This window comes from Oculina patagonica, chromosome 14, assembly GCF_052425735.1.
Source record: "Oculina patagonica isolate OP01 chromosome 14, crgOcupat, whole genome shotgun sequence".
Taxonomy (NCBI): domain Eukaryota; kingdom Metazoa; phylum Cnidaria; class Anthozoa; order Scleractinia; family Oculinidae; genus Oculina; species Oculina patagonica.
In genome coordinates this window covers 13193728-13203497 of record NC_135771.1, presented here as the reverse complement: position 1 = coordinate 13203497, position 9770 = coordinate 13193728, and the positions used below count along the sequence as shown (strand labels likewise).

At 34.0% G+C, this 9770-nt stretch overlaps 2 long non-coding RNA genes across 2 annotated transcripts; both read right to left on the bottom strand.

Moving 5' to 3' along the window:
• Positions 1-56: 56 nt before the first annotated feature.
• On the bottom strand, positions 57-3490 carry LOC144638047 (uncharacterized). The gene is made up of 2 exons (XR_013567867.1): positions 3280-3490; positions 57-404 (listed from the first exon to the last, which is right to left on the bottom strand). It is a non-coding gene; the product is annotated as an uncharacterized LOC144638047 (long non-coding RNA).
• A 3718-nt stretch (positions 3491-7208) lies between these two features.
• On the bottom strand, positions 7209-9484 carry LOC144638784 (uncharacterized). The gene is made up of 2 exons (XR_013568008.1): positions 9013-9484; positions 7209-7436 (listed from the first exon to the last, which is right to left on the bottom strand). It is a non-coding gene; the product is annotated as an uncharacterized LOC144638784 (long non-coding RNA).
• Between the last annotated feature and the right edge of the window lie 286 nt (positions 9485-9770).

Genomic DNA, 9770 nt, shown 5'->3' with positions numbered 1-9770 from the left:
TTAAGTTGGGCTAAGTGCGGATACTCTAAGGCTATTACAACAAAGCGCAAAAAGGCTCGAGTATACATACTTCATTTATTGAAGGTTTTTCTTCTTCAAATTTTATACATTTGCATCGCAAATAAATATTTAGAATTCACAATTAATTGTATTTTATACAGAAATCAAACTCTTCCCGTGGAAGCAAAACTATCCATTGTTCATTTTTTAAGTGGCTCATATATTCCGGGTTGTCTTGATCAAGTTTGAGTTCGCAGTTATATTCCTAGGAGTTTCTAAGGTCAGTTATTGATCCTAGCTTCCTGGGAATGCTCCACCGTCTTTGAACTTCGTACGTATTCCCTCGCGGCCTCCTGACAAATTGCTTCTGTTTGACGGCAAACACGGTCTAGGGAGTGGTACACCTGTAGAATAAGGAATCAAAATAAACCAACAGTAAACTCATAGACTATTATGCACCTTACCTCTTAGTCTAAAAGAACCAAACGAAGTTCAATGCTCATTGTAGAAAACCGTTCTAAAACTTACTAAAGTTGGACTGTTTTCTAATCAGTGATAATTTTCTGTATCATATACAGCTATTTCGAGAAAGGTTGTCGGAAAAAAAAAACATCAAAGTGCACGCGACAAGACCGAAAGGTGGTCTGGGTATTCACTGGAATTTTGCATATTGGCCTAGAGGAAATTTACAAGTCTGTATTTTTGCACGTGGAGAATTTGTTTTTCTTCTCAGGAGACCTATATCTGTAGCTTTACTTTTACTGTCGCATGTCTTGAGTGAGGAAAAATTCTTCTGAGCTTCAGAGGGTCTAAACGTTCCTTGTTTCTACATGTCTGAAAAGAAAGAAAACCTGAAAATTGCGCTTATTTTGTTGTTATATCTCATTAGTATTCAACACGTGCAGTGCTCAATACGTCTACCCATACTACCTTTAGGGATTGGCTTGTGCAGTTTTGTGCTTTTTTCCGACAACGTTTCTCGAAATAGCTGTATATACAATCCAAATCTGTTACATGTGCAAAACAGTATTCTGAGAAAGAGTATTGGACTACTGAAATCTTTTGTGTAGTGTCAGAACGACTAAGTTCTTTTTTCTTCGACCTGCACAAACAATGTAGAAGTAAAACGATGCAAGGTGGTAATCCGGGCTCAAAACGTACATTGTTAAAAAAAAGTAACTGTAAGCAGCAGAATGTGACAATTACTCAATACTATAAAACCTCGTTTCACAATTTTCCACGAGATAAAAAACGCTAAATTAAAGCGTTTTGGGGCCCCCCCCCCCACCCAATAAACTCTTTCTAAAAGGCCACAATAGTGAGCATTTCTTTAAAGCTATTGTTATTAATGGATTGTTAAAAAATTACAATATTAATGCACTGACGCTATCAGAGGGGTGTGATCTTGAATAATGTATGCACGAGGTTTTGATCTCAAAGTCAGCCGGGCAGACTATTTTAAATTTTGCCCTTCAGGTTTAGAAAAATCGCTTTAAAACTAATTGTTTTTCCCTCTCTCTTTAACAACAATTTATTTATTTAATATGTTTATCATTAATAATTGGTATTCCAGGTCCATTTCGTATATAAGCAAAAGCAGTTAGTGACAACAAGCATTGGCTTTGATGTGTTGTTAATTTTTGAACAAGTCTGGTTTCTCGTGATTAATGCATGGAAGCCTTTTAAGGGGCGAAAAATCCATTTTTTTTTTCCAGAAAAAGGGTTTTCGGAGAGTGGTTTCGGGTATAACTACGCCTTGACAATCAATAAAACCGTGTTGACATAAATAGTCGGTCGTTTTCAGTAGTTGAATTATTTTTAATTGTTTAAGAAAAGATGACAAGTGAAAACGACATGATTACGCGCGTGGCCGATTTCCCGATCGTCTGCTTCTTCGCCCCGCCAAAATAAGCCTTTATTAATATATATTTTCCGCTGATTACTCACGCAGAGTGGAAAATGTTTGGTCACAAATTTTATTCATTGTAGTGGAGGTAATGATGGCAATGATAAAGGTTATACCCAAAACCCAACACTTCTATATTCAAATTCGATCTGGAAACAGTGAATAAAGAGTCACTCTGTGGAAATGTCACTGCAAACTCCCACTTATTTAATATTCAGTTTTTTTCGATAAATTTAAATGCTGATCCATATCAATTCTCTTAAATGACCAGTTGTCACCCTTACATTAAGACATCAGGAGAAAAAAGTTATTGATCAGTCTTTAATAAAGAGTTTTGCAGTAAATTGGTCGGCCTCAAGATTCTGGTAATGATCTGGAAAATTAATACTGCGAGCAACGTAAAAATAAGTTTGAAATAGAACTGACGCGGAAACGATCGTTTTATAGATGCTTTTTAGAAAACCGACTGATATTGTCGCGCAATTATTTCAAAAAATTATAATAATCGCCAAACTAAGAACAATGACTTTATTTTACCATAAATTTCAGTTTCTTTTTCTGACAAATCACAGATTTCCATTTAAACAGCTACTTTGTATTAATACTTTTCATTGTAATTTTCGTGAATTTTACAGTTTTTATGGCATTCATCTTACGCCCTTAAGGTTTAGCCTGCCGTCAATTCTTTTCAACAGTTGTAAATGTGCAGGTGATACATGAATGCCATGAAGTTTCGAAATAAGTAAGTAAAGGCCATATATGCAAAATAGAACGGCTGAAATGCTGTTAGTCAATTCACAAAAACTGATCTTTTCTAACTTTTTTACCCTTAGCAAGTTTTCAAAATACAGTATATTCTTCACGTTTCAGCAAAGCAAACTGTATACGTTTTCATTTATTTCACGTTTAATTTTGTTTAGTAATTTTTAATTTACATTTAATAAGCTAGTCCCGCTATTTCACGAAAAGGCCTAAAATGAAATTATTCCGAAAATGTTCGTTCTAGCCGAAGATTATGTTTTAATTATAAAAATAACAGGTTAACGACTTGTTTAAAGGAAATAACAAATTTGAATTTTCAGCGAATTTCTACGGCGTCTCGATAAATAAATCAAAAAATGGTTAACTTCATTCATTTGCTAAAAAAATCGTAGACCACAAGCAATAAAAATCGGCTTCGAACGATGAAATTTAAACTTGAAGCATATTGCAAGCGTATTTCAAAATTAAAAAAAAAACCATGTCGAAAGAGAAGGAATAAGTTGACCAGATTTGCCTTTAAAGATTTTACTTTCAAAAAATATTTCATGTTTTCAAAATTTAAAACTTGTAAAACGGTAAGCGCCCAAAACTTATAAAAATCTGTAACTTACCTTGTTGAACTGTCTTTTTCCTCCTCCTACGTTTCCGATTCCAGCTGTGAAACACTCCGCAGTTTGTGAAAACAAAGCTACAGTGAGAAGCAGGCCAAGGAACATCATTGAAGTCTTCATTTTGCTTGCTAATGTGGATAAACTGCCGCGAGTTCTAGATGACTATTTCGACTCGAGCTGAGAAGGTTAAAGAATTGTGTAGTTTACCAAAGCTCGTCGGGCTTTTTTATAGCGACATATCAGGCAAATTGGAATTGCATTCAATAGAATAAAAACACTGTTTGCTCAGAATTAGTACTTTCTTGCTAAAGAAAGGAAGGACAAAACGCAATTGTCTTCATTAGCTTTGCTCATCTTTCGCATTTCCGTAAGCTTTCCTATTTCGGGAGGTAATTTGAATAGCACAAATAACTTCCGAAGATAATGGCGGCTCGTTTGATTGGCTATTGTGAAACAGAGATACATTATCCCAAAGCAATAATTACAAAATTGCAAAAAGAACCGCAAAAATTTGCGTGGAGCTTTGCAGTCGACGGAAATTGCGAAACCCTTAAATGATTCCACTGGCTTGTTAGTAAATGAAAATAATTGTAAAAGTAAACACTAGACAACTGGTTTTTGTCTTTCTCCGGAAAGCTCTTAAACTATTCTGGTAAAACCTTTTAGATGTGATATCTGCAGTCAAAATTTAATTGACAAAATCACTTCTGTGAGTCGTGTGTGTTATTTCCACATGTTTAACTTATTTTTAACGCAGTCTACTTACATTGGATGAATATTCCAAGAAATATCGGTGAATTTGCCGCCTTTCTTACATAAAACGCCTCTTCAAAGTTGTTTTGGCTTTTCATTGTTTTCAACTCTTTTTAAGCGCCAAAAGTACTTTCTATTAACTCCATAGTTCTACTGATATATTTACTAATTGCCTCGGCGCACAGTAGTTTCAGAGTCGCCCAGTTTTTTTTTCTAAAACCAGCAACGAAAGCATCAACCTAGCTTCAAAATTTTGATTTGTTTTACCTACTCTAGAAATTTAATCGAAGATTATTGAGTTAAAAACGCTTTTTTAAACGTTCCGTGCAGTGAAACACTCTTTCTCAAGTTCGCTTTGTCGCAAAGGGCGGAAAATCTTATTTATAAATTCAAGGAGCTAAAATTAAACAGTGCTGCCAAAGTTATCTTAAGGCGGCAAAATATAAAAATACATATTTGTCTCCGACCTTGCTTTATTCACTACTAGTTAAATGGGCTACTATATCTCATTATCATGAACAAAAACAAAACACGCATCAAAATAAGTGTTTTTTATCATTATTTATATTCCCGTTGAGCGTTTTTACCATTACTGATGTACTTCCACAATTGAATATATACACATTTTCAAAATCAAAAATAAATATTCGTTTAATTGACTAGATGTCTCAATTGGTGTAATAAAACTTACATTAGTTTTATAAGCCAAAAAGTGCCGGACTGATATTGAATTTTGCTCAACTCTTTATTTAACTCTAAAATTTATTCAATGCTTTTTAAACTCCTCGGAGAGTAAATTTGGTCATTTCATTATCTTTAAAATTTTGCCCTAGCTCAAAGGCTTATTTTTAAATTGTAGCTTTGTAATTTTAATTAATTGTTGCGTTGATCGGTTGAAAATAATTCAGTTGATCTTAGATGTTTTGCGTTAAAATGTTCAAAGATGCGGCTTGAAAGCATGGTATTATCATTTAATGTGCCTCAGAAACAGAGTTCAAATATAGATATGAAGTTATTTTTTATTACGAACTATTTCACTAATTTTTCCTTCATGCATGTTTTCAGTTTTGTTTTCCGAAATCCGTTCTTTTGCGAAAAAATATAATTTTTATTTCAAAATCATGCATCAACCAATATAAATGTTAATAAGGCCATGCAAATGACATATTAATGTATTACCTTTTTTTTACTTTCATATGCTGATATTCGTCGACCTAGCCTTGCTATTCTCATCTTTGACAAAAGCTACTTCTTGCGAATCTTGCAGCTGCTGCAAAGAGCGAAGTATAGTTTGCAAATATTGTACTTTGATATTAAATAAAACAATGCTTCAGAAACTACACAAATATATTATATGGTTCAAATATATTTTTACGAGCTTGCGACCCAAGCGTTGCAAAGTCTAGTTTTCTCATTTTCCTTTATCAAAAGCCAATTACTTGGCGAAATCGCTTGCTCATCACACAAAAAAAGTTATGACTTATCACAAGGTAAGATTGTCATTAAATTTAGTGTGCTAGTCTAGTTGAAAGCTTCAACACAAAATCACATTTTCTACAGTTTCAACTTGAAAAGCTTGAACCGTTACCGTAAACGGCCATCCGCCTATAAAACGACAACCATGATGTAATTTTATTATCTCCCAATATCCTCGATAAGGTTTTAGAGGAATCGACGATCAAAATAATAAATTCAGTTAATTAAAGCTTTCCAAGATAACACCTCCTCAATACATTTTGCTAATGAATTTATTAATGAGCAAGGGTCCTGCGCGACATTAAGAGGAAGTTCTACAAGGCCCAGAAGTTTATAACCTGGTTATCTGCACTTCTGGAGACTTATAAACATGCATGTGGATTGTTTGAGTGCACGAAGAACATTGTTTTTAGCTAAAAAGTATTCAGAGCTGTTTTACGTTTTAGCATTTTTCTTAGAGTTTGACGGAAAGTAAGTAAAAATGATTTTTGTTTGGTAAAACGAATTTTTATGACTAGTTTGCAGCCTCGGGCAGCATTTTCAAGACCTTGGTCACAGTTTTTTCACTATACGGACCGACCCTAAGACGGTAAACAACTTATTTATTTTTTCCTACTTTAATGTGTTTGGTTAAAAACCTTCAATGATTGCCTTGCAAAATGTGTTTGTATTATACGCGCATCCAATCTTGAGTTGATCGCTAAGCTACGGCAAGAGTGAAGAATGATCTGTTTGCTTAAAAAAGCTTATTGCCAAACAAAAAGTTATGATAGGTAACGGCCAAACATAAGAAATTCGCTAAAATGAACAGTACTCACGGAAAAGTTCATCACAAAAAAAAGAAGAGTATCTGAAATAATAAAAAAGCACAATGTAGCAGCGCAACAAAACAGAGCACAAAACGGACTGGAAAGCACTTACAACACATATATTTTTAGCTATTTACATTTGCATTTAACGATTCAATAACGTTAACCTCATTGTTGATTCCCACAGTATTTTATTTTGATAAAAAGTTTGCGAAAGCGAAACTGAATGAAGCTGAAATGTGTAGTTTGTTCGACAGCAGTATTCGGTTTTGGGGAAAAGTAACAGAGAAGCGAGGTGATGGAAAGAATAAATCGAGTATGTAAACCGGCGAATTGCAGTTAACAAAGCGCCGCTTTTCTCTCTTAGCCGGCTGAGCCTGGGGGCACGAGGAACAAGTGGCTCTGGGGACACATGATTCGATTGGTTAGATTTTTAATAAAGAGAATTTAAATATAGCCAATCAAATCAACCGTAATAAACTCTCTTACAACAAGGGAATTTTAAACGGTTGATTTGATTTGCCAAATTTTAATTTCCTTTGTTAAAGATTTAGCCAACCAAGTCATGTGTCCCCAGAGCCACTTGTTTCTCGTGCCCCAGGTTCTGCCGGCTAAGAGGGACAAGCGGCTCTTGGGACGAGAATGATGTTTGCTGAAGTGCGTCATGCTACTGTCCAAAAATCCCAATTTTTTTCTTTCGCACGAAGTATCGAAACCGCTGAAAACGAGTAAAACACATTTTCATACGAAACGTTTTGCACCAAGCATATTAATATATTCTGGTTTCGATGAAATAGAATAAGTGAAAATTAGTGTTATGGGAAAATTATTGAATAAGATTTTTTTTTTTTTTACCAAAACCCACATACCGTATTATATTACAGAAATGACATGAGTCAAAGATTTTTATTGTTATTATTTTACACAAGGTAGTTGTTAAAACATTTCTTAGTCATCGAAATTGTCCATTGTCCTGCTGTTAAGACAGCATTGCTTGTGACGTCATAGCCCGCAAATCTCTCGTACGTACAATGGCGTTTCATGTCTGCTTTCCCAAGACCTCTTGGAAGTCATAATACTTCGCACATAATGGCAAATCAGCTGAAGTTCTCTTCGAGTCTACAAAGAGAAAAGTACATTTATATGAGTAAGTTTAGGTCATGCATTTCTACGTTTACAAGCTGATTTATCAAACCACTAGGGATGATGGAAGAAAAAGAAAAATCTGACTCGTGATAAAAATGTTGAAATTGTTTTCATCAATTGTCAGACTTAATTCATTGTTTTGGCTAGCTGTAGGTTTTTAACAATTTTCATTTCCTATCTGGCTTTAATTCTTTATTCTCAAAAAGCAATTAAAATCTTATTTCACCTAACAGTGTGATTATACTTCAAGGAAACCATCAATCATGAGATTTAGACTTGATGTGCAAATTCTCAGGGCTAACATATGGGAAAGACGGGAACGCGTGTGACGATCACTTAGATGAAATGACATTTCGAAACTGGGACGAAGAGAACGAATGATTGTATTTGAGGCTTAGAAATCGTTTGAATTACTTAGTAACACAATTAGATAATACACAGATGGTTTTAATTGAGAAAATAATATTAAACTCAAATTTAGATTCAAAACGTAGAAAGCCTGCGAAAACATCATTATACGCCTTTGGGAAAAATTGTTTATTCATTAACCGCAGACCAAAACAGTGAAATAACAATCTGCCTTCCACCGTCAACAACTTTCTATTCTCTTTCAAATTCTCACAAACATAATTGTTTCCGCCTGTGTAACTACGACTATGACATGCTGGGAAGTCGTATTGTGCTTTATAAAATCCATGGGTTAAAACAAGCAAACTTAATTTAGTTTTCAAATTAATTTAGTCCTTTCCTAAGAAATTTTTACGAGGAAAGTTAATTATCAGCTACGTGGGAACTTTTGTTTTCTTTTTACCAAAGGGCCAATAGTTCAAATGTATAATTTTCGTGCAGTAATTTAGCAGCTGAAGTTCGAAGAGAAACATCAGGCTTACTTTTTTTATTTGAGTGACGTTCATACTTTTCGAAAAATGCTCTATCTACTTTTTACTCCTTCAGTTTTTCACCGCTCCAGATTGAAAACTTTGATAATCAATAATTTCAATTCTAAAAAAATGCTTAAGTGATTGTACACAACGTTGAACTCAAATCGAATTATTCTCGACTTAACTCGAGATTCAGAATTTTTATTCATTTTTATTGTAATAGAGTACAGTTATGGCATTAAAAACTTTCTTCTCACGCTTGTCAGAACTGAACACTTCTTGTAAGGGTTTTTTTTTCTCACCCTTGAGTAAATTTAAATCGATAACTGAGCTTGCTTAATTTTAGTTAATTCAAAATAGTTTGTATATCGTTTATTTTTCATCTTTCGTTCTTCTTCTTTTTTTTCTCAGAAACTCAGTCCATAAATTTTACAAACTTGATCGAAACTTAATCTTTTTTCTTGAGTGTACGATTATCTTAAACAATGCCATTTCATCTGTATTATAATCACATACCGGATTAGCAACCTTTATACATCGTCAAAAAGTGTCGCGAGCAAAATTGCCGAAACAGATAACAGCTTATATTTAATGGAATTTATAGCCTCGACATTTCGTGATGATTTAAAGTTTAGCGAGGTATGGTTTTCTTTTACAAGTTGACTTACCTTAACAGCAAGATCTCGTTTTCCATTGATTCCCATATTTCCAATCCCAGCCGTAAAAGCGCTTGATTCACGGACCAAGGCACATACTACAAGCAAGCCGAGTAGAACTATCGTTCGATTCATGGCTGATTGTTGTTGGTTGTCTGCTCCAACTTTCTGACTGATAAAAATTTTAGTGGCTACGTTTTCTAGTATACTGTGCTGAATACGTTGGTCCCATCTGGAAGAATTATTTCAGTGGGCGGAAATTAGGCCATTGTTTATCGATATCCTGTTCTTTCATGAAAATTTTTATTGTACAGTACCGCCAGCGCTTTTCTTTAACGCGTCGCTATAAAGAATGACTTACCAATTTTGTTTTTTTTTTAATGTTAGGAAAATATTTTACAAATATGCGCGGTATTTTTATCATAATCTTATACATTTGGTGTTGAAAATTATTTTAGTTAAGTTAATTTTCTTTGTTAAGGATTTTTTTTCTTCTCCGAAGAACAGCTTTCTTTGCGTGGTCCTCTAAAATGAAATTTTAAACATGGCGAGACGAGAGATAAACACTTATATCTGTTTTTAACTTAAGTGTAAGTTTAAATTTTTAATTTGCTTTCGTTGTAAAACAGTTGGAAGGATATAATTCTAGAACAGTTTTTAAAAGCCACTGAAGTTTTGCCATTGTCATATTGAGACAATAGCCTGTGGGTGATTTGAACTGGTGAAAAAAGTAAATAAAGCCAAAACAACTTAAGAATCTACTCCATTGT